Genomic DNA, 22,403 nt, shown 5'->3' on the forward strand with positions numbered 1-22,403 from the left:
TTTGTTTCATTAATACACTACTGGCCATCAAAATTGCAACACCACGAAGATGACGTGCTACAGTCGCGAAATTTAATCGACAGGAAGAAGATGCTGTGATATGAAAATGATTAGCTTTTCAGAGCATTCACACAAGGTTGGCGCCGGTTGCGACACCTACAACGTGTTCACATGAGGAAAGTTTCAACCGATTTCTCATACACAATCAGCAGTTGACCAGCGTTGCCTGGTGAAAAGATGTTGTGATGCCTCGTGTAAGGAGGAGAAATGCGTACCATCACGTTTCCGACTTTGATAAAGGTCGGATTGTAGCCTATCGCGATTGCGGTTTATCGTATCGCGACATTACTGCTCACGTTGGTCGAGATCCAATGACTGTTAGCAGAATATTGAATCGGTGGGTTCAGGAGGGTAACTCGGAACGCCGTGCTGGCTTCCAACGGCCTCGTATCACTAGCAGTCGAGATGACAGGCATCTTATCCGCATGGCTGTAACGGATCGTGAAGCCACGTCTGGATCTCTGAGTCAACAGGTGGGGACGTTTGCAAGACAACAACCATCTGCACGGACAGTTCGACGACGTTTGCAGCAACATGGACTATCAACTCGGAAACCATTGCTGCGGTTATCCTTGACGCTGCATCACAGACAGGAGCGCCTGCGATGATGTACTCAACGACGAACTTGGGTGCACGAATAGCAAAACGTCTTTTTTTCGGATGAATCCAGGTTCTGTTTACAGCATCATGATGGTCGCATCCATGTTTGGCGACATCGCGGTGAACGCACATTGGGAGCGTGTATTCGTCATCGCCATACTGGCGTATCACCCGGCGTGATGGTATGGGGTGCCATTGGTTACACGTCTCGGTCACCCCTTGTTCGCACTGACGGTACTTTGAACAATGGAAGTTACATTTCAGATGTGTTACGACCCGTGGCTCTACCCTTCATTCGATCCCTGCGAAACCCTACATTTCAACAGGATAATGTGTAAGGTGTCAGGCAAATCCAACACCTTCCATGAAAACCCTGACATGATAATCAAATCCAGTAGTATGTCACATTTTTGTTGTTGTTGTTGTCTTCAGTCCTGAGACTGGTTTGATGCAGCTCTCCATGCTACTCTATCCTGTGCAAGCTTCTTCATCTCCCAGTACTTAATGCAACCTACATCCTTCTGAATCTGTTTAGTGTAATCATCTCTTGGTCTCCCTCTACGATTTTTACCCTCCACGCTGCCCTCCAATGCTAAATTTGTGATACCGTGTTGCCTCAGAACACGTCTTACCAACCGGTCCATTCTTCTTGTCAAGTTGTGCCACAAACTCCTCTTCTCCCCAATTCTATTCAATACCTCCTCATTAGTTATGTGATTTACCCATCTAATCTTCAGCATTCTTCTGTAGTACCACATTTCAACAGCTTCTATTCTCTTCTTGTCTAAACTATTTATCGTCCATGTTTCACTTCCATACATGGCTACACTCCATACAAATACTTTCAGAAAGGACTTCCTGACACTCAAATCTATAATCGATGTTAACAAATTTCTCTCCTTCAGAAACGCATTCCGTACCATTGCCAGTCTACATTTTATATCCTCTCTACTTCGACCATCATCAGTTATTTTGCTCCACAAATAGCAAAATTCCATTACTACATTGAGTGTCTCATTTCCTAATCCAATTCCCTCAGCATCACCCGATTTAATTCGACTACATTCCATCATTCTCGTTTTGCTTTTGTTGATGTTCATCTTATATCCACCCTTCAAGACACTGTCCATTCCGTTCAACTGCTCTTCCAAGTCCTTTGCTGTCTCTGACAGAATTACAATGTCATCAGCGAACCTCAACGTTTTTATTCCTCTCCATGGACTTTAATACCCGCTCCGAATTTTTCTTTTGTTTCCTTTACTGCTTGCTCAATACAAAGATTGAATAACATCGGGGACAGGCTGCAACCCTGTCTCACTCCCTTCCCAACCACTGCTTCCCTTTCATTCCCCTCGACTCTTATAACTGCCATCTGGTTTTTGTAGAAATTGTAAATAGCATTTCGCTCCCTGTATTTTACCCCTGCCACCTTTAGAATTTGAAAGAGAGTATTCTAGTCAACATTGTCAAAAGCTTTCTCTAAGTCTACAAATGCTAGAAATGTAGGTTTGCCTTTCATTAATCTATTTTCTAAGATAAGTCGTAGGGTCAGTATTGCCTCACGTGTTCCAACATTTTTGCGGAATCCAAACTGATCTTCGCCGAGGTCGGCTTCTACCAGTTTTTCCATTCGTCTGTAAAGAATTCGAGTTAGTATTTTGCAGCTGTGACTTATTAAACTGATAGTTCGGTAATTTTCACAACTGTCAACACCTGCTTTCTTTGGGATTGGAATTATTATATTCTTCTTGAAGTCTGAGGGTATTTCGCCTGTCTCATACATCTTGCTCACCAGATGGTAGAGTTTTGTCAGGACCGGCTCTCCCAAGGCCGTCAGTAGTTCTAATGGAATGTTGTCTACTCCTGGGGCCTTGTTTAGACTCAGGTCTTTCAGTGCTCTGTCAAACTCTTCACGCAGTATCGTAACTCCCATTTCATCTTCATCTACATCTACATCCTCTTCCATTTCCATAATATTGTCCTCAAGTACATCGCCCTTGTATAGACCCTCTATATACTCCTTCCACCTTTCTGCTTTTCCTTCTTTGCTTAGAATTGGGTTTCCATCAAAGCTCTTGATATTCATGCAAGTGGTTCTCCTTTCTCCAAAGGTCTCTTTAATTTTCCTGTATCCAGGATCAATCTTACCCCTAGTGAGATAAGCCTCTACATCCTTACATTTGTCCTCTAGCCTCCCCTACTTAGCCATTTTGCACTTCCTGTCGATCTCATTTTTGAGACGTTTGTATTCCTTTTTGCCTGCTTCATTTACTGCGTTTTTATATTTTCTCCTTTCATCAATTAAATTCAATATTTCTTCTGTTACCCAAGGATTTCTACTAGCCCTTATCGTTTTACCTACTTGATCCTCTGCTGCCTTCACTACTTCATCCCTCAGAGCTACCCATTCCTCTTCTACTGTATTTCGTCCCACCATTCCTGTCAATTGTTCCCTTATGCTCTCCCTGAAACTCTGTACAACCTCTGGTTTAGTCAGTTTATCCAGGTCCCATCTCCTTAAATTCCCACCTTTTTGCAGTTTCTTCAATTTTAATCTACAGTTCATAACCAATAGATTGTGGTCAGAGTCCACATCTGCCCCTGGAAATGTCTTACAATTTAAAACCTGGTTCCTAAATCTCTTTCTTACCATTATGTAATCTATCTGATACCTTCTAGTATCTCCAGGATTCTTCCCTGGATACAACCTTCTTTTATGATTCTTGAACCAAGTGTTAGCTATGATCAAATTTTGCTCTGTGCAAAATTCTACCAGACGGCTTCCTCTTTCATTTCTCTCCCCCAATCCATATTCACCCACTATGTTTCCTTCTCTCCCTTTTCCTACTCTCGAATTCCAGTCACCCATGACTATTAAATTTTCGTCTCCCTTCACTACCTGAATAATTTCTTTTATCTCATCATACATTTCATCAATTTCTTCATCATCTGCAGAGCTAGTTGGCATATAAACTTGTACTGCTGTAGTAGGCATGGGCTTCGTGTCTATCTTGGCCACAATAATGCGTTCACTATGCTGTTTGTAGTAGCTTACCCGCACTCCTATTTTTTTATTCATTAATAAACCTACTCCTGCATTACCCCTATTTGATTTTGTATTTATAACCCTGTATTCACCTGACCAAAAGTCTTATTCCTCCTGCCACCGAACTTCACTAATTCCCACTATATCTAACTTTAACCTACCCATTTCCCTTTTTAAATTTTCTAACCTAACTGGCCGATTAAGGGATCTGACATTCCACGCTCTGATCCATAGAACTCCATTTTTCTTTCTCCTGATAACGATGTCCTCTTGAGTAGTCCCCGCCTGGAGATCCGAATGAGGGACTATTTTACCTCCGGAATATTTTACCCAAGAGGACGCCATCATCGTTTAACCATACAGTAAAGCTGCATGCCCTCGGGAAAAATTGCGGCTGTAGTTTCCCCTTGCTTTCAGCCGTTCACATTCGCAGCACAGCAAGGCCGTTTTGGTTAGTGTTGCAAGGCCAGATCAGACAATCATCCAGACTGTTGCCCCTGCAACTACTGAAAAGGCTGCTGCCCCTCCTCAGGAACCACACGTTTGTCTGGCCTCTCAACAGATACCCCTCTGTTGTGGTTGCACCTATGGTACGGCTATCTGTATCTCTGAGGCCCGCAAGCCTCCCCACTAACGGCAAGGTCCATCGTTCATGGGGGTAGTATGTCACATAGCTCCGAATAAATCGTGACATTAAATTAACCAAAGTAATACGAGTAACGAGTGAGCAAATGGAATACCACAGACTAACACAAGAATGCCTAAATGCATGTCATACCTTCCCACCGTGAGACAGACGCAGTTCCGAGGGGAGAAACGAGAACAGAAGCCGAGAGCAGAACCGTGTTAAGTTAGAAGGCCCTACGATAAGGGACGGACACCCACGTCCCAGCTAACCTCTAGGACCACCCCCCAGCCCATGTTAAAAGCTAGAGCCCTCCAGAAGAACAGTAAAGATCTTACGATAACACAAAAAGGGCTACCCCAGCCGCAAGTTTTAGCGTGAGACTTTTTCGCGTCTCTGTTACGTCAGGACCACCCCCCATCCAATGTTAAAAGATAGAGCCCTCCAGAAGAACAGTATAGATCTTACGATAACACTAAAAGGACCACACCAGCTGCAAGTTTTAGCGTGAGACTTTTTCGCGTCTCTGTTACGTTGCAAACTTTAAAAACATTGCCCCACCACGAAAAGTATAACGTTTCTCATTGGATAGACAGAATTTTTGTAGATGGAGCTTAAGGTTAACATTGAGACCCTGATTGGTCAGATGAAATCACAGCCAGATAGTTTTTTTAAACCAACTTCGGTAAATTGTAGTAAGGAGAAGTTAGGAGAGAGTTGGTTCCGAGACGGCGAGGTGAGCGGAGCTGTGCTGTCCGCCGCCCCCTGACGAACACCGACAAGGTAATGAACGCACGCGATGCCGCATAACAGCACATAAAGCTTCACTCAGAACTGAAGAAGTCTCATCTGTTACACCCTCTTTTTGCGTAATACTAGTGTCGATCGTAAATTAAAGCTCATTGTGTTCACATTTGCCACTTGAAGTAAAAATCTGAAACGCGATGATTTTTCTGTTATATAGTTATTGAGAAGCCACATCAGCCACTGTAATTTACAACAAGTTAGATAAGTAATTAAAGATAATTGAGGGTCACTGTAGACCATTTTGATAGTTTTCTCTTTTGTGAAACTTAATTTAAACCTAGATTATAGATGTGATATGGCATAGGTCATCCTTCGATCCATTGTAGAACTTGGAAACTCATTCAGGGAATATTCGTTCACATTTTTGTTGAACACAGTTGGTTTTTACCATCCTGTATTAAAACATTTCCTTTTATCAATAGTGCAATTTATAAACAATGTTTTGTGAGTAGAATAAAATTTCCAATGGTAAACTTAACTGCTTTTTCGAAGTTATTTTACCAGCTAACTAAAACTAGGAATGCCTTGATCCCGTTCCACTAAATTTAGTTAGTATTAAGATTCTTTTACAGGGAGTGCAGTGGAGCCGACGCTGAAATCATTAAGTATTTGGTTGCATCATCGCTAGTCTCACTGAACTCTTCTGAACTCTACATGTCATTTGTGGTCTGACGTCTCCTTATCACCAACAGGTCCCAGGTTCAAACTAGTCAATTCCCTAAAAAACACGCTCAGAGCGTCGTTGCACGAAAGTGGTAGGGAGACACGATATAGAAAAACAGACACCACGCAGAATGTTAGAAAATGGCGACCCTGCCAAGATGGTAAAATACCATGATTGAAGGTCGACCACATGCCTAATTAGGTCAGAAAAATATCCTGTTGAAAAAGTTTCGTAATAAAAATTTTTTTTTGAAAGGCATTAATAGTTGAAAACAGTAGCTGCAGCGACAGATAGTAATAATTTATTCAGTACAAAGTGAGACATTCTTGCAGAGACAATAGCATAATTAAGTTATGAATTTTAATATTATTAGAATTAAGTTTTCTCTCCAATGCAAGCGCACAGGTGGCGGATACATCGTTGACAAGTTGGTTCTGACCCAACAAGTAAGTGAATTGATTGTCAAGTCGTGTGTGCAAAAAGTTTATGAAACGCGTGAGATCGTATGAGCGCATGTTGACGCGAAGTAGGGCGCGTGAATTGCTTTTAAAACAGAAAATAAGGGATTCGGAAAGATTAGCTATGGCAGATCGAGACCTTGACCGAATTGAGGTAGAGACCCAGCATGAAAATGGACAGAGAATAGAGGACAGTACAACTGACGATGCAGTATCGCGAGAAATAGGACATATAACGCACCATAACGAGGATAATGTACGTCAAGGCATAGAAAACGTAAGTCAGCATACGACAGAGGAGCAGGAAAGTAGAGAGACAGTCGATGAAGATTCTAACTTGCGTCTTGAATACGTAGAACCCATAGTACAAGTAATCAGAGCTCCCTCACCACAGAGTACAAGGAACGCGAGCAGAAGCGTGTCACAGCACAGTTCAATGCAATCGGTTGTGAACCAACACTTGGGCGAAAATACAGAGCGTAGGACGTCGGAAGAAATCGCAATAGGACCCACCAATCTGGCAGAATTAGTACAACAAATTACGGAAACCATGACAAGGCAAAATAAAGACATAGCGAACCAAAATCAAATTCAAATTGCAGAAACCACGAGACAAATGCGTGAGATTAAAGAACAAAACAAAAAAATTCAGTTACACCTAAGTCATATTGAAGACGAGGCAAAAGAATCTCGAGAAGTGATAGGAAACTTAATAACAGGTCACAATCAATTAAGAACAGACGTTGACAAGGTACAAGCGGACGTACAAACATTGCGTGATGACACTCAGGACGAGATCAAAACATTACGTAACAACACCCAGGGAGAAGTCAAGAAACTAGAGAAACAGATAAACGAAATTACTAGACAAGCAGGAGGTACAGCGCGTGAAGTTGTTGAAAACCGTGTGTTACACAAACGTATCACAAAAGCAGCGCTGAAAAGATATGATAACCGCATAGTCAAAATACACTCCTGGAAATTGAAATAAGAACACCGTGAATTCATTGTCCCAGGAAGGGGAAACTTTATTGACACATTCCTGGGGTCAGATACATCACATGATCACACTGACAGAACCACAGGCACATAGACACAGGCAACACAGCATGCACAATGTCGGCACTAGTACAGTGTATATCCACCTTTCGCAGCAATGCAGGCTGCTATTCTCCCATGGAGACGATCGTAGAGATGCTGGATGTAGTCCTGTGAAACGGCTTGCCATGCCATTTCCACCTGGCGCCTCAGTTGGACCAGCGTTCGTGCTGGACGTGCAGACCGCGTGAGACGACGCTTCATCCAGTCCCAAACATGCTCAATGGGGGACAGATCCGGAGATCTTGCTGGCCAGGGTAGTAGACTTACACCTTCTAGAGCACGTTGGGTGGCACGGGATACATGCGGACGTGCATGGTCCTGTTGGAACAGCAAGTTCCCTTGCCGGTCTAGGAATGGTAGAACGATGGGTTCGATGACGGTTTGGATGTACCGTGCACTATTCCGTGTCCCCTCGACGATCACCAGTGGTGTACGGCCAGTGTAGGAGATCGCTCCCCACACCATGATGCCGGGTGTTGGCCCTGTGTGCCTCGGTCGTATGCAGTCCTGATTGTGGCGCTCACCTGCACGGCGCCAAACACACATACGACCATCATTGGCACCAAGGCAGAAGCGACTCTCATCGCTGAAGACGACACGTCTCCATTCGTCCCTCCATTCACGCCTGTCGCGACACCACTGGAGGCGGGCTGCACGATGTTGGGGCGTGAGCGGAAGACGGCCTAACGGTGTGCGGGACCGTAGCCCAGCTTCATGGAGACGGTTGCGAATGGTCCTCGCCGATACCCCAGGAGCAACAGTGTCCCTAATTTGCTGGGAAGTGCCGGTGCGGTCCCCTACGGCACTGCGTAGGATCCTACGGTCTTGGCGTGCATCCGTGCGTCGCTGCGGTCCGGTCCCAGGTCGACGGGCACGTGCACCTTCCGCTGACCACTGGCGACAACATCGATGTACTGTGGAGACCTCACGCCCCACGTGTTGAGCAATTCGGCGGTACGTCCACCCGGCCTCCCGCATGCCCACTATACGCCCTCGCTCAAAGTCCGTCAACTGCACATACGGTTCACGTCCACGCTGTCGCGGCATGCTACCAGTGTTAAAGACTGCGATGGAGCTCCGTATGCCACGGCAAACTGGCTGACACTGACGGCGGCGGTGCACAAATGCTGCGCAGCTAGCGCCATTCGACGGCCAACAGCGCGGTTCCTGGTGTGTCCGCTGTGCCGTGCGTGTGATCATTGCTTGTACAGCCCTCTCGCAGTGTCCGGAGCAAGTATGGTGGGTCTGACACACCGGTGTCAATGTGTTCTTTTTTCCATTTCCAGGAGTGTAGAAGCGCAAACGAAGCGACAATTTCAGAAATTGCGAACAGAGTTGTTGCAAACCGTTGAAGAGCGTAGTGAACAGGATCGAACAAGCAAATAGTCTGCAACCACATCCGTATCTGTAACAGCACCGGAAAAACAAGCAATTAACGAAGATATTACGCATTTGCGATTCCAATCACAGGCGGAAAGTAACATACGTGAAATCAGACAGCCTGCACAGCAACAAACACGTTTCGAAATTCATGATGAACAAACGTCATCACAAACACATGCGGAACCACAAATGTATTTTTTAAGACAGTTTGGATTGTGCAATGAAGCAGCAAGGTTAGTCAGACAAGATACCGAACCAATACCTGACAATGGAAAGCCAGGTCGCGAAGAGTACAGTGCAATGCATTCAGCTACACGTTCACAACCGATGGAAGAAAATTATTGCGTACCACTCCAACGATACTACGCACAAGTAGGCGAAAGTTACAGTGGACAATATCCAATGGATCTACCACAACCGGAAAGAACGACGGGAGAAATGATCAGAAACAAAAGTGGCGAAGAATCGCTAATTTCATACGGAACTATGACGAAGTACGACAACGATCATTTCCTCACAGTCAGAAAATTTCAACACTTTCGAGAAGGAAACTCATTACATCCACGAACTTTTATTGATCAATTTCGAGTAGGATTACCAGAACACTGGACGCTAGCACACAAATTAGACTTTATATGTGCACACATGTCAGGAACAGTCGCAGAAACCATGCAGAATGTTGCAGCGACATGCCGATCGTACGAAGATTTCAGAGAGAAGTTTCTCTCACGATATTGGTCCAGCGAAGCACAGAACAGAGTGAAGTACGAATTATTACAGAACCCATATTTTGAAAATTCAGGAGAGAAGAGTCCCGTGAAATTTTTCTAATCAATGGCAAAGAAAAATCAATGCTTAGATGTAGCATACAGTGACGGAGAGTTGATTAAATTATGCGCGATGAAGCTACCATCGAAGTACCAGCAATCATTAGTAGGTCGCGGAGGCAATGACGTCGAGGCATTTAAAGATATTCTAAGGGAACTAGAGTTCATATTTTCGGAAGATAACGCAAGAAAAAGACGAAGCGCAAGTGAAAACGAAAGCAAAAAGCAGTGGAATCCACAAGACACAGTACGAAGAAACAATAATTACGAACCATGTGATAACTTCGCACCAAGAAACGACAATAGATTTCAACAAAGAACCGGTTATGGATTTAGAAGAGAATATGGCAATAACTATAATTCACCCAGGAACGGCAACAACTATTACAGAGGGAATAACGACAACCGGAACGGGTACTGGAGAACCAATAGACCGACAAATTATCAACAAAGAAACAACTATCAACAAGCTGAACAAGAAAAGAGAATACAGATGGAAGAGGTGGAAGTAAGACCACCAAACCCCGATAAACGTTCAAATTGACAGCTAAGCGCCCATGCCAAAGAGAATGACGCACCGACCCAGGACAATTGCAGCACCTTGAACAGAGAAGTAAAAATCTTATCACGAGAAGAGAAGAAGGAAGAAACAAATCCGCAGGGACCAGATGAAAACGAAGACAAGAAAATAACAATATCGTGTTGGGACGAAATTAATTGGGAGAATATTGATGAGGAAGATGAATTACCAGAGGCATGCACAACGAATGTAAGAGGAAAGGACGAAATAATGAGTATTGCAGAGCTATTTGAGATGGAAACCAGGGAAAGCGAATTCAATGAGGATAATGCGCAGTCGACAGAAGTTGAAAATAAGTTACAAGTGGGCACACAACCCAACATATATAATGAAGGAAGTTATGAAGCGATAAGTAGAGCATTTAGATGCGATTATGTGCAAGTAGCGACGAAGAAGGAGAAGATAGACGAGGATGAGGAAAAAGTAGAGGATGTTGAAGAAAGTGTAAATGAAGGAAGAAATAGAGAAGAGGAAATAAAAGAGAGAGAAGTAGCAGTCGAAGCTTATCCTACAGAAAGTTCGAATTCACAAGAGAAATTCCTAAAAAGACTCATGTATGATTCAGTGGAGGATTCGTTTGAAGGCCATGGTAAAGCATATCCCAGTAAATATTGTAATTGATATCGAAAGTGAACTGACTGCGATCTCAGAAAATTTATTCATGCAGTGTAATGCCAATGAGGAATTGCCAGTTCTGAAAACACGTAAGATTAAAGTAAGAGGTCCTATTAGAAACAATGCTGCGGAAGTTACGAGACAAACAAGGTTAACTCTTTCGTGTCAAGGTCAAAAGATCGAAGCCAACTTCGTGATTATACCTAACTTAATTGTATATTTGATTATAGGAGCAGATTTTTTAAATGAGAGACGAGCGATAATAGATATGAGGAAAGGTAGCGTAACATTCGGGAATGTCACACTTCTCTGTGAGCAAAAGCTAAAATTAGAAAAAATACCAGTTATAAACAAACAATTAAGAATGACGTGAGATAAAGGGGATGAAGAATTAGAATGGTATGCACAAAAGGGGGAATCGCCTCAACTCATGTTGGAAGTCCATAAAGAAATCAACGAAAAATTGCAATCAGCTCAAGGTATTTTGGAACACAGTAAAAAAGAATTAGAGGATATTTTATGAGATAAAGCAGAGGTGTTTTTACCTAAGACTGGCAGTATTAAACACTTTCAGTACAAGTTTGAAGATTAATTTTATTACTGATAAATAATCAGCACAATATTTCAAGATTATGTTGCAGATAAGATCGTCAGGAAAAAGAAGAATGAAGAGAGAGGAAGGTGGGAAAAAGAAAGTAGTTTCAATAAAAACAAAAACAAAAATAACACCAATAGTACCATAAATTTAGGTGAAGGGATAAAACGTAGATAGTCTAACAGCATGAAATACTAAAATGCTATACACCACAACACTACACAAAAAATTAAAAAAAAACGAATTTGAGGAGTTTTGTAGAAGTTAAGACTCAAAATATCTTAGAATTGTAACATGGAAAGGGCGCCGAAATTTGTAAAACTTTTTAAGAAGGCGTAAAACAATGTAGGTACTAGACATATGTTAGATGATTATAAGTAAAACTTTTTGTAAGAACCATTGTGAAAACTCCAACAAAGACCAGATGCAACGACCCACAAGTTGCAATGCGAGAAGTATCATGAAAGAAAAGGACGTAATTAGCAAGACATGATTCCTACAAGGCAGAAGCATCGAGAGAAAGGAAAGGACAGTGAGACCAACAGAGGGTAGCTGAAGTGGGCAGTAAATCTGCTGAACCACAGGGTGGCGGAACCCTGCTGGGACAGAAGACAGAACCACAGAGTGGCGGAACACGGAAGGGACCGGTGCAGGGACTGACAAGCAAACACTGGACTTTCACCACTCGTAAACCCCAGAACACCCCAACTCAGCGGAGTGAGCAAAAAACGGCCCGACGAGAAGACGGCTTGGGCAAGCCACCACTGGCAAACAAATATGTGTAACAGTCACACTACCGCTATTAAACAGCACACTGATGCACGAAAGTGAAGAAAACGTCCACAAAGTAGAAATGACATGCCCAAACAATTTATAAAACTGTTACTAAGAGGAGAACTTCAAAGCGACAAGATATCAATAAATATTTCCTTATCCTACCCAGAGAAGAACCAAGAAGCAAGTAAGAAGCAGAGAAAAAGCAGGAAGAACAGAAGTTGAAGATTCGCAAGATTGAGACCAAGAAAGAAGATGGGTGAAGAATCCCTATCCTTTTGTAAACTAGTCGTCTGCGAAGTATTACAACGGAAAACGACCGCTTTCAGCATACAAAGCCAGTGAACCACGGGATTCTGCACTCTCAGCTCTATTCCATTATGGGACCTCCACAACAGCAACACACACTTGCAAAGCCAACAAGGAACGACGAACAAAGCTGTACATAAAATACTTGCTCACATCCATCTCGCTCAAGTCCATCACCTTCATGCAAGAAACATTCACCAACCTCATGCTTAAACATTCATAGGATTGTGTGAATGTGTGAAATCAAATTATGTGATGTAGGAATTGTGCAAAAGAAATGTATGAAAAACCAAATAAGTTAAGCACACCAGACAGCTAATAAACTACAAAATAACAGTCATTGACTATGGACTTAAGTAAAAAATAGACTATCCATAAAAATAAGTCATTAGTTCTGAAATGGACAGTATATAAAGAACAAAAGTAAGGCATAATAAACACTAAAGCTATATGCCACTTATTTCCTCCTCATAAAAATAAAAGAATAACTATATTTTACTTATTTTCTCCTTATAAATACAAAGAATAAAAAAATTATCTTGTTGTATGTTTTCCCTTTTTTTAACATTTGTACCATTTGTTAGGATAATATCTCAATACTTGTGCATGTATATTTCTTTCTCAAAGCAATTCTCAGAAATAATTCTTATTTGTTAGTGTAACAATATTGAAATGAGTGTCTAGAAACAAAAACATTTTACTTGTACATGATATTTAAAAAATGTGTTAGGAATAGATTTTAATTAATTACTACATTTATAAAAACAATATTTCTAAGAAAATCGATGTGAAAGACTCCTCACTTTCGATAACAAACTTCTTAAAAAACAAACTTCACAATTAAATAAAGAAAGAAAATAAATAAAAAATAATAGTTATAATAGAATAAAAATATTCTTCCCTTGTCAATATAAACATATATTTGATAATAATGTGGAAGAATATAAAAATTTAAATTAGTAATACAAACTAGCATAGAACCAGAATAAGATGGCTGAACAGTAGGCAACAAAATTTAGATAACGGATTAATTTTTGACTGACTTAGACAACGATTCAATCATTGCCTAACTTCAGTGCAAAAATTAAGTTCGAAAGGTGGTGATATGTAAGGTGTCAGGCAAATCCAACACCTTCAAAAAAAAGGTTCAAATTGCTCTTAGCACTATGGGACTTAACTGCCGAGGTCATCAGTCCCCTAGAACTTAGAACTACTTAAACCTAACTAACCTAAGGACAACACACACATCCATGCCTGAGGCAGGATTCGAACCTGCGACCGTAGCGGTCGCGCGGATCCAGACTGGGGCCCCTAGAACCGCTCGGCCACTCCGGCCGGCTCCAACACCATCCATGAAAACCCTGACATCATAAGCAAATCCAGTAGTATGTAACATAGCTCCGAATAAATCGTGACATTAAATTAACCAAAGTAATACGAGTAACGAGTGAGCAAATGGAATACCACAGACTAACACAAGAATGCCTAAATGCATGTCATACCTTCCCACCGTGAGACAGACGCAGTTCCGAGGGGAGAAACGAGAACAGAAGCCGAGAGCAGAACCGTGTTAAGTTAGAAGGCCCTACGATAAGGGACGGACACCCACGTCCCAGCTAACCTCTAGGACCACCCCCCAGCCCATGTTAAAAGCTAGAGCCCTCCAGAAGAACAGTAAAGATCTTACGATAACACAAAAAGGGCTACCCCAGCCGCAAGTTTTAGCGTGAGACTTTTTCGCGTCTCTGTTACGTCAGGACCACCCCCCATCCAATGTTAAAAGATAGAGCCCTCCAGAAGAACAGTATAGATCTTACGATAACACTAAAAGGACCACACCAGCTGCAAGTTTTAGCGTGAGACTTTTTCGCGTCTCTGTTACGTTGCAAACTTTAAAAACATTGCCCCACCACGAAAAGTATAACGTTTCTCATTGGATAGACAGAATTTTTGTAGATGGAGCTTAAGGTTAACATTGAGACCCTGATTGGTCAGATGAAATCACAGCCAGATAGTTTTTTTAAACCAACTTCGGTAAATTGTAGTAAGGAGAAGTTAGGAGAGAGTTGCTTCCGAGACAGCGAGGTGAGCGGAGCTGTGCTGTCCGCCGCCCCCTGACGAACACCGACAAGGTAATGAACGCACGCGATGCCGCATAAAAGCACATAAAGCTTCACTCAGAACTGAAGAAGTCTCATCTGTTACACCCTCTTTTTGCGTAATACTAGTGTCGGTCGAAAATTAAAGCTCATGGTGTTCACATTTGCCACTTGAAGTAAAAATCTGAAACGCGATGATTTTTCTGTTATATAGTTATTGAGAAGCCACATCAGCCACTGTAATTTACGACAAGTTAGATAAGTAATTAAAGATAATTGAGGGTCACTGTAGACCATTTTGATAGTTTTCTCTTTTGTGAAACTTAATTTAAACCTAGATTATAGATGTGATATGGCATAGGTCTCCTTCAGGGACTCACACCTAGTGAGTACGTGGCTGGCGACCACGGGGTCCCAAGCTGAGTACTGGCATTGCTTCCGCTTACTTATGCCAGGCTCCTCACTTTTATCTTTCCTATTTGGCCACCCTCGGCCAACTCTTGTTCTTTTCAGACCCTGACGCTATTAGGTTTCGAGGGCTAGGGGTCTTCCATTTCCAACCTATACTTCTACTGAGCCGAATATCTCCCGGGATAAGGAGATTACCTTCTATCAAGTGCCAACGGCCTTCTAGGAGGGCGGATGAGCGGCTAGAAGGAAGGGCATTCTCTTGCCCTCGGGGTGGGAAACTGCTCCTAAAGGCGGAGGAGCCACAAGGTGGCCAACGGCATAGAATGGAGAAGGCAATGGGAAACCACTCCATTAAAGACCCGGGCGGGTATCCCAAGTATCAACAGCTTATGATGGAAAGCTCTTTGGTTAAATTCTCCGGAGGTAAAATAGTCCCCCATTTGGATCTCCGGCCGGGGACAACTAAAGAGATACCAAAATCCAAAAGCATTAATGTAAGAAGGATAGCAACATGGAACGTCAACTCACTTCTTAAATGTGGTAAACTGGAAAACTTGAAAATGGAAATGAAACGAATGGATATTGATGTACTGGGAGTCTCAGAAATGAGATGGCCAAACGCTGGCGACTTTTGGTCAGGGGATTACAGAATCATACACACTGGAACAGCACAAGACAGTCCCGGGATTGCAGGAGTGGGAATTATCCTCAATAAAGAGATGGGGTTAAGAGTAAAAGGATTTGTTCAACATAGTGAGAGGATAATTTATGTCCGATTGGAAACTAAATCAAGAGACACAATCATAATCCAAGTATATATGCCAACTACGAGGCACGAGGATGATGAAATCGACATGATGTATGACCACCTTGAAGAAGTAATTGGCAGAATTAAAGGAGCTGAAAACCTTGTCATCATGAGAGATATGAATGCCATTGTTGGGGAAGGTAAAGAAGAGGATGTGGCAGGGAATTTTGGATTAGGATTAAGAAATGAAAGAGGGGATAAACTTGTAGAATTCTGCCAAAGAAATAAACTTTGCATTACAAATACCTTCTTTAATCATCATCGAAGAAGAAGATATACTTGGAAAATGCCTGGTGACATTAACAGATACCAAATTGACTTCATATTAGTGAAGCAGAGATTTAAAAACCAAGTTAAGGACAGCAGATCATATCCAGGCTGTGATGTGGAAAATGACCACATACTCGTTATGATGACGACTGAACTAAAATTCAAGAACATTAAAAGAAGAAGTACATGTAAATGGGATTTGACAAACCTGAAAAACGAAAATACACTGAAGCACTATCAACTAGAAACAGACAAGAAAACAAATACACAGGGCTGCAATGACATCCAAAGCAGCTGGGAAAAAATAAAAACTGGTATTTTAGAAGCAGCAGAAGAAGTAATAGGAAAAGAAAGGATAGAGAAAAGGAAGGAATGGATCACTAATGACCTAATAAGTATGATGGAAGAAAGAAGGAAATTAAAAAATTCTGTGAAGAAGGAAGACCCAGAGAAATACAAGAGTCTGAAAAACAGAATTAACAGAGAGGCAAAACAAGCAAGAGACAAATACCTTGATGATCTCTGTATTTCAGTTGAGGACAACATGAGCAAGGGAAATATCGGCAAGTCCTATAAATGTGTGAGACATTGCCTTGGAGACAGGAGAAACAAATGTAGGGCTGTGATGGATGAAAATGGCAATATGTTGGATGACGATGATGAAGTTGCAAGAAGATGGAAACAATATATAGGAAAACTGTACAGCGGACCAGACCTGTCTGAAAACATCATGGAAGAAGAAACAGAAGTAGATGCACACAACATAGGTGAACCTATATTAAAGGTAGAGTTTGAACTAGCTCTGAAAAAATTGAAAAACAACAAATCGCCTGGAATAGACGATATCCTAGCCGAACTTCTGAAATCTGGAGGAGCAAAACTGAATCAGGAGTTGTATAATCTTGTTTTCAGCATGTACGAGCAGGGTAAAATTCCTACAGACGTTGAGAAAAACATTATGGTCCCCATTCCAAAGAAGGCAAATGCTACAAGATTTGAAAATTATAGGACACTCAGCCTAGTTACTCACGCCTCTAAAATATTAACCTCAATTATCCTAAAACGCATAGAACAAAAAGTCGAAGCTACACTCTCCGAAGACCAGTTTGGATTCCGGAAAGATAGAGGAACCAGAGAAGCAATATTTGCTCTAAAACTAATAATAGAGAAACGACTAGATAAGAACCTGAAAACATACATAGCTTTCCTAGATGTGGAGAAAGCCTTTGATAATGTTAAATGGGATAAGATGTTTGAGGTACTCAAAAAAGTAGGAATAGACCATAAAGATAGAAAAATGATATGGAACCTGTACAAAAACGAGACAGCAGCTATCCGTGGATGAACAAAACAAGAAGAGGTGCAGACACGGAAAGGTGTCCGGCAAGGTTGCGCACTATCCCCTGTTATCTTTAACGTATACATTGAAGAGGTGCTGAAAAAAGTAAGGGAAAATTCACAGACAGGTGTAGTAATTCATGGCCAACGAATAGATATGATAAGATATGCCGATGATATAGCTGTCCTGGTTGAAAGTGAAGAAGATCTTGTAGTCCTACTGAATAGAATGGATAAAGTTATGGATGAAGAATATAATATGAGAATTAATAAAGCAAAAACAAAAGTAATGGCATGCGACAAAGAAGATCAAGTGAAAGTCCAAGTTCATGTAGGCAATGAACTGCTTGAACAAGTTGATAAATTTACTTATCTGGGCAGTAATATTACCAGGGATGGAAGGAGCAAGGCAGGAGTGAGAAGTAGAATAGCTCAAGCAAAGGCTGCTTTTAACAAGAAGAAAAACATATTAACATCTAAGAGCATCAGCCTTGAAACCAGGAAAAGATTTTTGAAATCATATGTGTGGAGTGTGGCATGCTATGGGTGTGAAACCTGGACTCTCGGGACAGAGGAACAGCAGAAGCTAAATTCTTTTGAAATGTGGTGCTATAGACGCATGCTCAAAATAAAATGGATCGACAAGGTCACAAACAAAGTGGTTCTGGAAAGAGCAGGTGAGAAGAGAAGCTTCTGGAGTTTCATTGTTAAAAGAGGAGTGCAATTTACAGGCCATCTATTAAGACATGAAGGACTCCTGAACACAATCATAGAGGGATACGTCGAGCGAAAAAGACCAAGAGGAAGACCACGACTGAGGTACGTGGATCAAATCGTGAAAGATGTGGGATGTAACACCTATAAAGAAATGAAGAGAAAAGCTGAAAGACGCACAGAATGGAGACAAGCTGCCACTGTAGCTGTTGCAAACCAATCCTTGGATTGACCACTACAGAAGAAGAAGATGGCATAGGTCATCCTTCGATGCATTGTAGAACTTCGAAACCCATTCAGGGAATATTCGTTCACATTTTTGTTGAACGCAGTTGGTTTTTACCATCCTGTATTAAAACATTTCCTTTTATCAATAGTGCAATTTATAAACAATGTTTTGTGAGCAGAATAAAATTTCCAATGGTAAACTTAACTGCTTTTTCGACGTTATTTTACCAGCTAACTAAAACTAGGAAAGCTTTGAACCCCTTTCACTACATTTAGTTACTATTAAGATTCTTTTACAGGGAGTGCAGTGGGGCTGACGCTGAAATCATTAAGTATTTTGTTATATCATCGCTAGTCTCACTGAACTCTTCTGAACTCTACATGTCATTTGTGGTCTAACGTCTCCTTACCAGCAACAGGTCCCAGGTTCAAACTAGTCAATTCCCTAAAAAATACGCTCAGAGCGTCGTTGCGCGAAAGTGGTAGGGAGACAGGATATAGAACAACAGACACCACGCAGAATGTTAGAAATGCACAACCGCATGTTGCAGGTCCTGTACGGGCCTTTGTGGATACAGAAAATGTTCGACTGCTGCCCTGGCCAGAACATTCTCCAGATCTCTCACCAATTGAAAACGTCTGGTCAATGGTGGCCGAGCAACTGGCTCATCACAATACGCCCGTTACTACTCTTGATGAACTGTGGTATCGTGTTGAAGCTGCATGGGCAGCTGTACCTGTACACGCCATCCTAGCTCTGTTTGACTCAATGCCCAGGCGTAGCAAGGCCGTTATTACGGCCAGAGGTGATTGTTCTGGGTAGCGATTTCTCAGGATCTATGCACCCAAATTGCGTGAAAATGTAATCACATACCATTTTTGTATAATATATTTGTTCAATGAATATCCGTTTATCATCTGCATTTCTTCTTGGTGTAGCAATTTTAATGGCCATTAGTGTAGATACCACGGTGACAGAGCCACCGCTGGCGTGGAGCGAGGATTTTGAAGAAACAATAGATCCTGCACGAGCGTCCCTGGCATTAGGGGAGGCAACCTGCTGATGTCAACTTCTGCGGCGTCCAATGGACGCCGGTAGCGCCTGCTGGCGCATGCACCCGCGTCTTCATAGAAGCAACGTGTAACCCACCATCACGGTCGGGCGCATCTCCACGCAACCGTATCACGACCATGAATGTCAAGATCCATCTCTATCATTCGGAACTAGGCATCATTGGGAACTAGACATCGCATTGTTACATGAGGTGCATTTAGCAGCGCTGCCCCGGATAGCCACCTTGGCCATGGAGTGGCGGTCTATGTACGCGAAGGCATCCTGATTGACGACATCAGGTATTTCCCGCCAGCAAGGAGTATGGCGTTTATGATTCACTCCATGCGTGTCTTTAATATCTATGTGCCTTCTGGTATCGGGCGTCGTCGTGAAAGGATGTGATTTTATGCGGAGGAGATTTCCCCATGTTCTTAGGTCGATATGAACATCTTCGCTTTGGAGAGGAATGTAACTGCGTACTCGGCCGATTTTTACAAAGTGCCACGAGCTGCGTGTCATTGTTCGCAATATAGCCCTACGGGACGCTTGGGAGATGTGGAGCCATTCAGCAAGTCGGTTAGGCAGCATTTATGTGTCGCATGGGTTGGTTGGATGCGAAGCTCGATGTAGAGCGCTGGCCCTTGATGTTCTCTGACCAATGTGCATAGATGCGTACACTGCTCCTCCCCTGCCAGGAGGTTTGGAGGAGTCGGGCACCATGGAAACTCAATACTCAGCTTCTGCAGGATCCTAATTGTTGTCAACGTATCATTGAGACTTGGAGAAGGTGCGAACGGCGTCTTCGATCCGATGCGCCAGTGATGGACTGGTGGCTGGAATGTGCCATACCGACACTCAGTCGCACATTCCTCCCTACACCAGAGATGTGGTAGCTTGGCACTGGCTCATCACAGACTTCTACTTCAGCGCCCTCCGCGACCTTTATGGCCAGCCACCTTCCATGGAAGTGCAGACCGAAAGCAGCACGGTTAAGGCGAAACTAACAGCGATTACACGACAGAAACTGCAGGAGGCTGTGGCGCGCACCCGCAAACGTGATGTGGTGTGGCGGGAGAATCCCTCCATGCATCGTATTCTGCTCGAACACAGACATCACAGGCAAAACTTAGTCACTGAACTTGTGGATCACCATGCGCAGCGGGCCACCTGCCAAGTTGACATAGTCGACATCTTTGTCGAACGTTATGGCCACGTCTACAGTGCCGAATATGGGCCGTCCTGGACTTCGATCCTGTCGCCGTGGACGTTCCTTGTGTAAGTAGCCCGTTTATGTGTTGGTATGTTGGCAGCGCTATAGACTGCATTATCACTGACAGCGCTGTGCACCCACGCTAAAAGACTCTGTGGCTGGACGGTCTCGCAGTTAGAAGTAAATATATAACCAAAACGATCTAAGCACTAAAGTAGAAGATGTTACTGCAAGATTAGAACTAACTGAGCAAGTAGATCAATGTCTCAGAACCCAAAGAGAAAAGATGGACAGCGAAGTAACCAAGTAGTTACAACAAAAAGATGAGGTAATATGTGAACACGTTGCTACATAACTAAATAAAGTTGTAGAAAGTATCGCTAGGGAATCACTAGCAGCTAGCAGTAGAACTATCGATAGTTTGCGTGAGAAATTAAGCCAAGTCCAGCAGGCACTCACTGAGGAGTGCAAGTTAATTAGAGATTTGTCAAGCAGGAATGCGGAGAATCGATCGTGCAGAATACTTTTCCCGAGACGATTCCGGAGCTTAGACAGTACGGTAACGAGAATTGTTACGTACAGGCAGCTCTCCCGCAACCGAATCTTTACAGAATCGTGCCAGAGAGAGTAAATATGCCATCTGCGGAAGAGAAAACAACTTATGCAGAAGTTTGAAAGCGTACTAAAGCAAAGGCAGTTTCAGACTTTCCCTACAGAAAAAAGTAGTACATCCCGTAATATTTAGAAAAGGTTTTAAACTCGTTATTCTGAAAGTGAGGACAGAGCGACAAAAAATACAATTCTTCACGTCGCATATTACTGGCGAAGCAGCCTTAAGGACTATGGAAACCGCTGATAGCCGTAAGACGCTTAAGACGCTTGACGAATTTAAAAAAAGTATTCCTAGCTAAGCACTGGAGTACCTGGACCCAGAAAAGGCTGCGTCAGGAAGTGTATAACCCAACTGTGTATAATCCCAAGCTAGGCAGTCTGCATAATTATATTGAAAGTTACATGATCAAAACCAGATACTGGGACGACCCTATGTCAACGGGAGAGGTATTACGCATACTAAAGCCAAAGTTGCCCATTCCATTACGTTAGCAGTTGGTCAACGTTCCAGAGGATGCCCTGGAAACGTTTTTGGCGATTGTGGACTCGCTTGACTTGGTACATGAGGAAAGATGGAAAGTTAGTTCTGATAACTGAAATTATTCTCCACAAAAGGTGGAAATAGTGGTAAAAGTGGGAATCTCAATGGGAATAAGAAAAGAAATGATTACCAGAATGGCAACAGTGTAAATAGTAATGGCTATAATCAACCATGTACTAGCCATGCATACACGAATTCCCAAGGAAATATGAATGCCAGCACCAATCAAAATAGTATCCGAAAGAGACGCGGAGACGCCATACCTCAAAATAATCAAGCTTATTAGTAGTCTAAAGCGAGTACGCAAAATTCCCACAGATGGGACAACCAGTCGACTGATCAACAGAATCAAAGCTGGGGGCCATCGCAAGGGAACGCTCAGAAATGTTCAAATGTGTGTGTATTCCTAAGGGACGAAACTGCTGAGATCACACTACTTAAACTAACTTACGCTAAAAACAACACATACACCCGTGCCCGAGGGAGGACTCGAACCTCCGGCGGGAGGGGCCGCGCCTATAACCACGCGGCCACTCCGCGCGAAGGAACCCTCGGTATCACAATAGCACAGAGCAGGCGAATGTGCAAGATCAGAAGGCTAGAATAGTTCCTCAACCTCAAGACCAGCGGGTGAGAAAACTTGAACGGTGGCCGAAAGCCAGTTCGGCCCGTCC

The sequence above is a fragment of the Schistocerca americana genome, chromosome 2 (assembly GCF_021461395.2).
Source record: "Schistocerca americana isolate TAMUIC-IGC-003095 chromosome 2, iqSchAmer2.1, whole genome shotgun sequence".
Taxonomy (NCBI): Eukaryota; Metazoa; Arthropoda; class Insecta; order Orthoptera; family Acrididae; genus Schistocerca; species Schistocerca americana.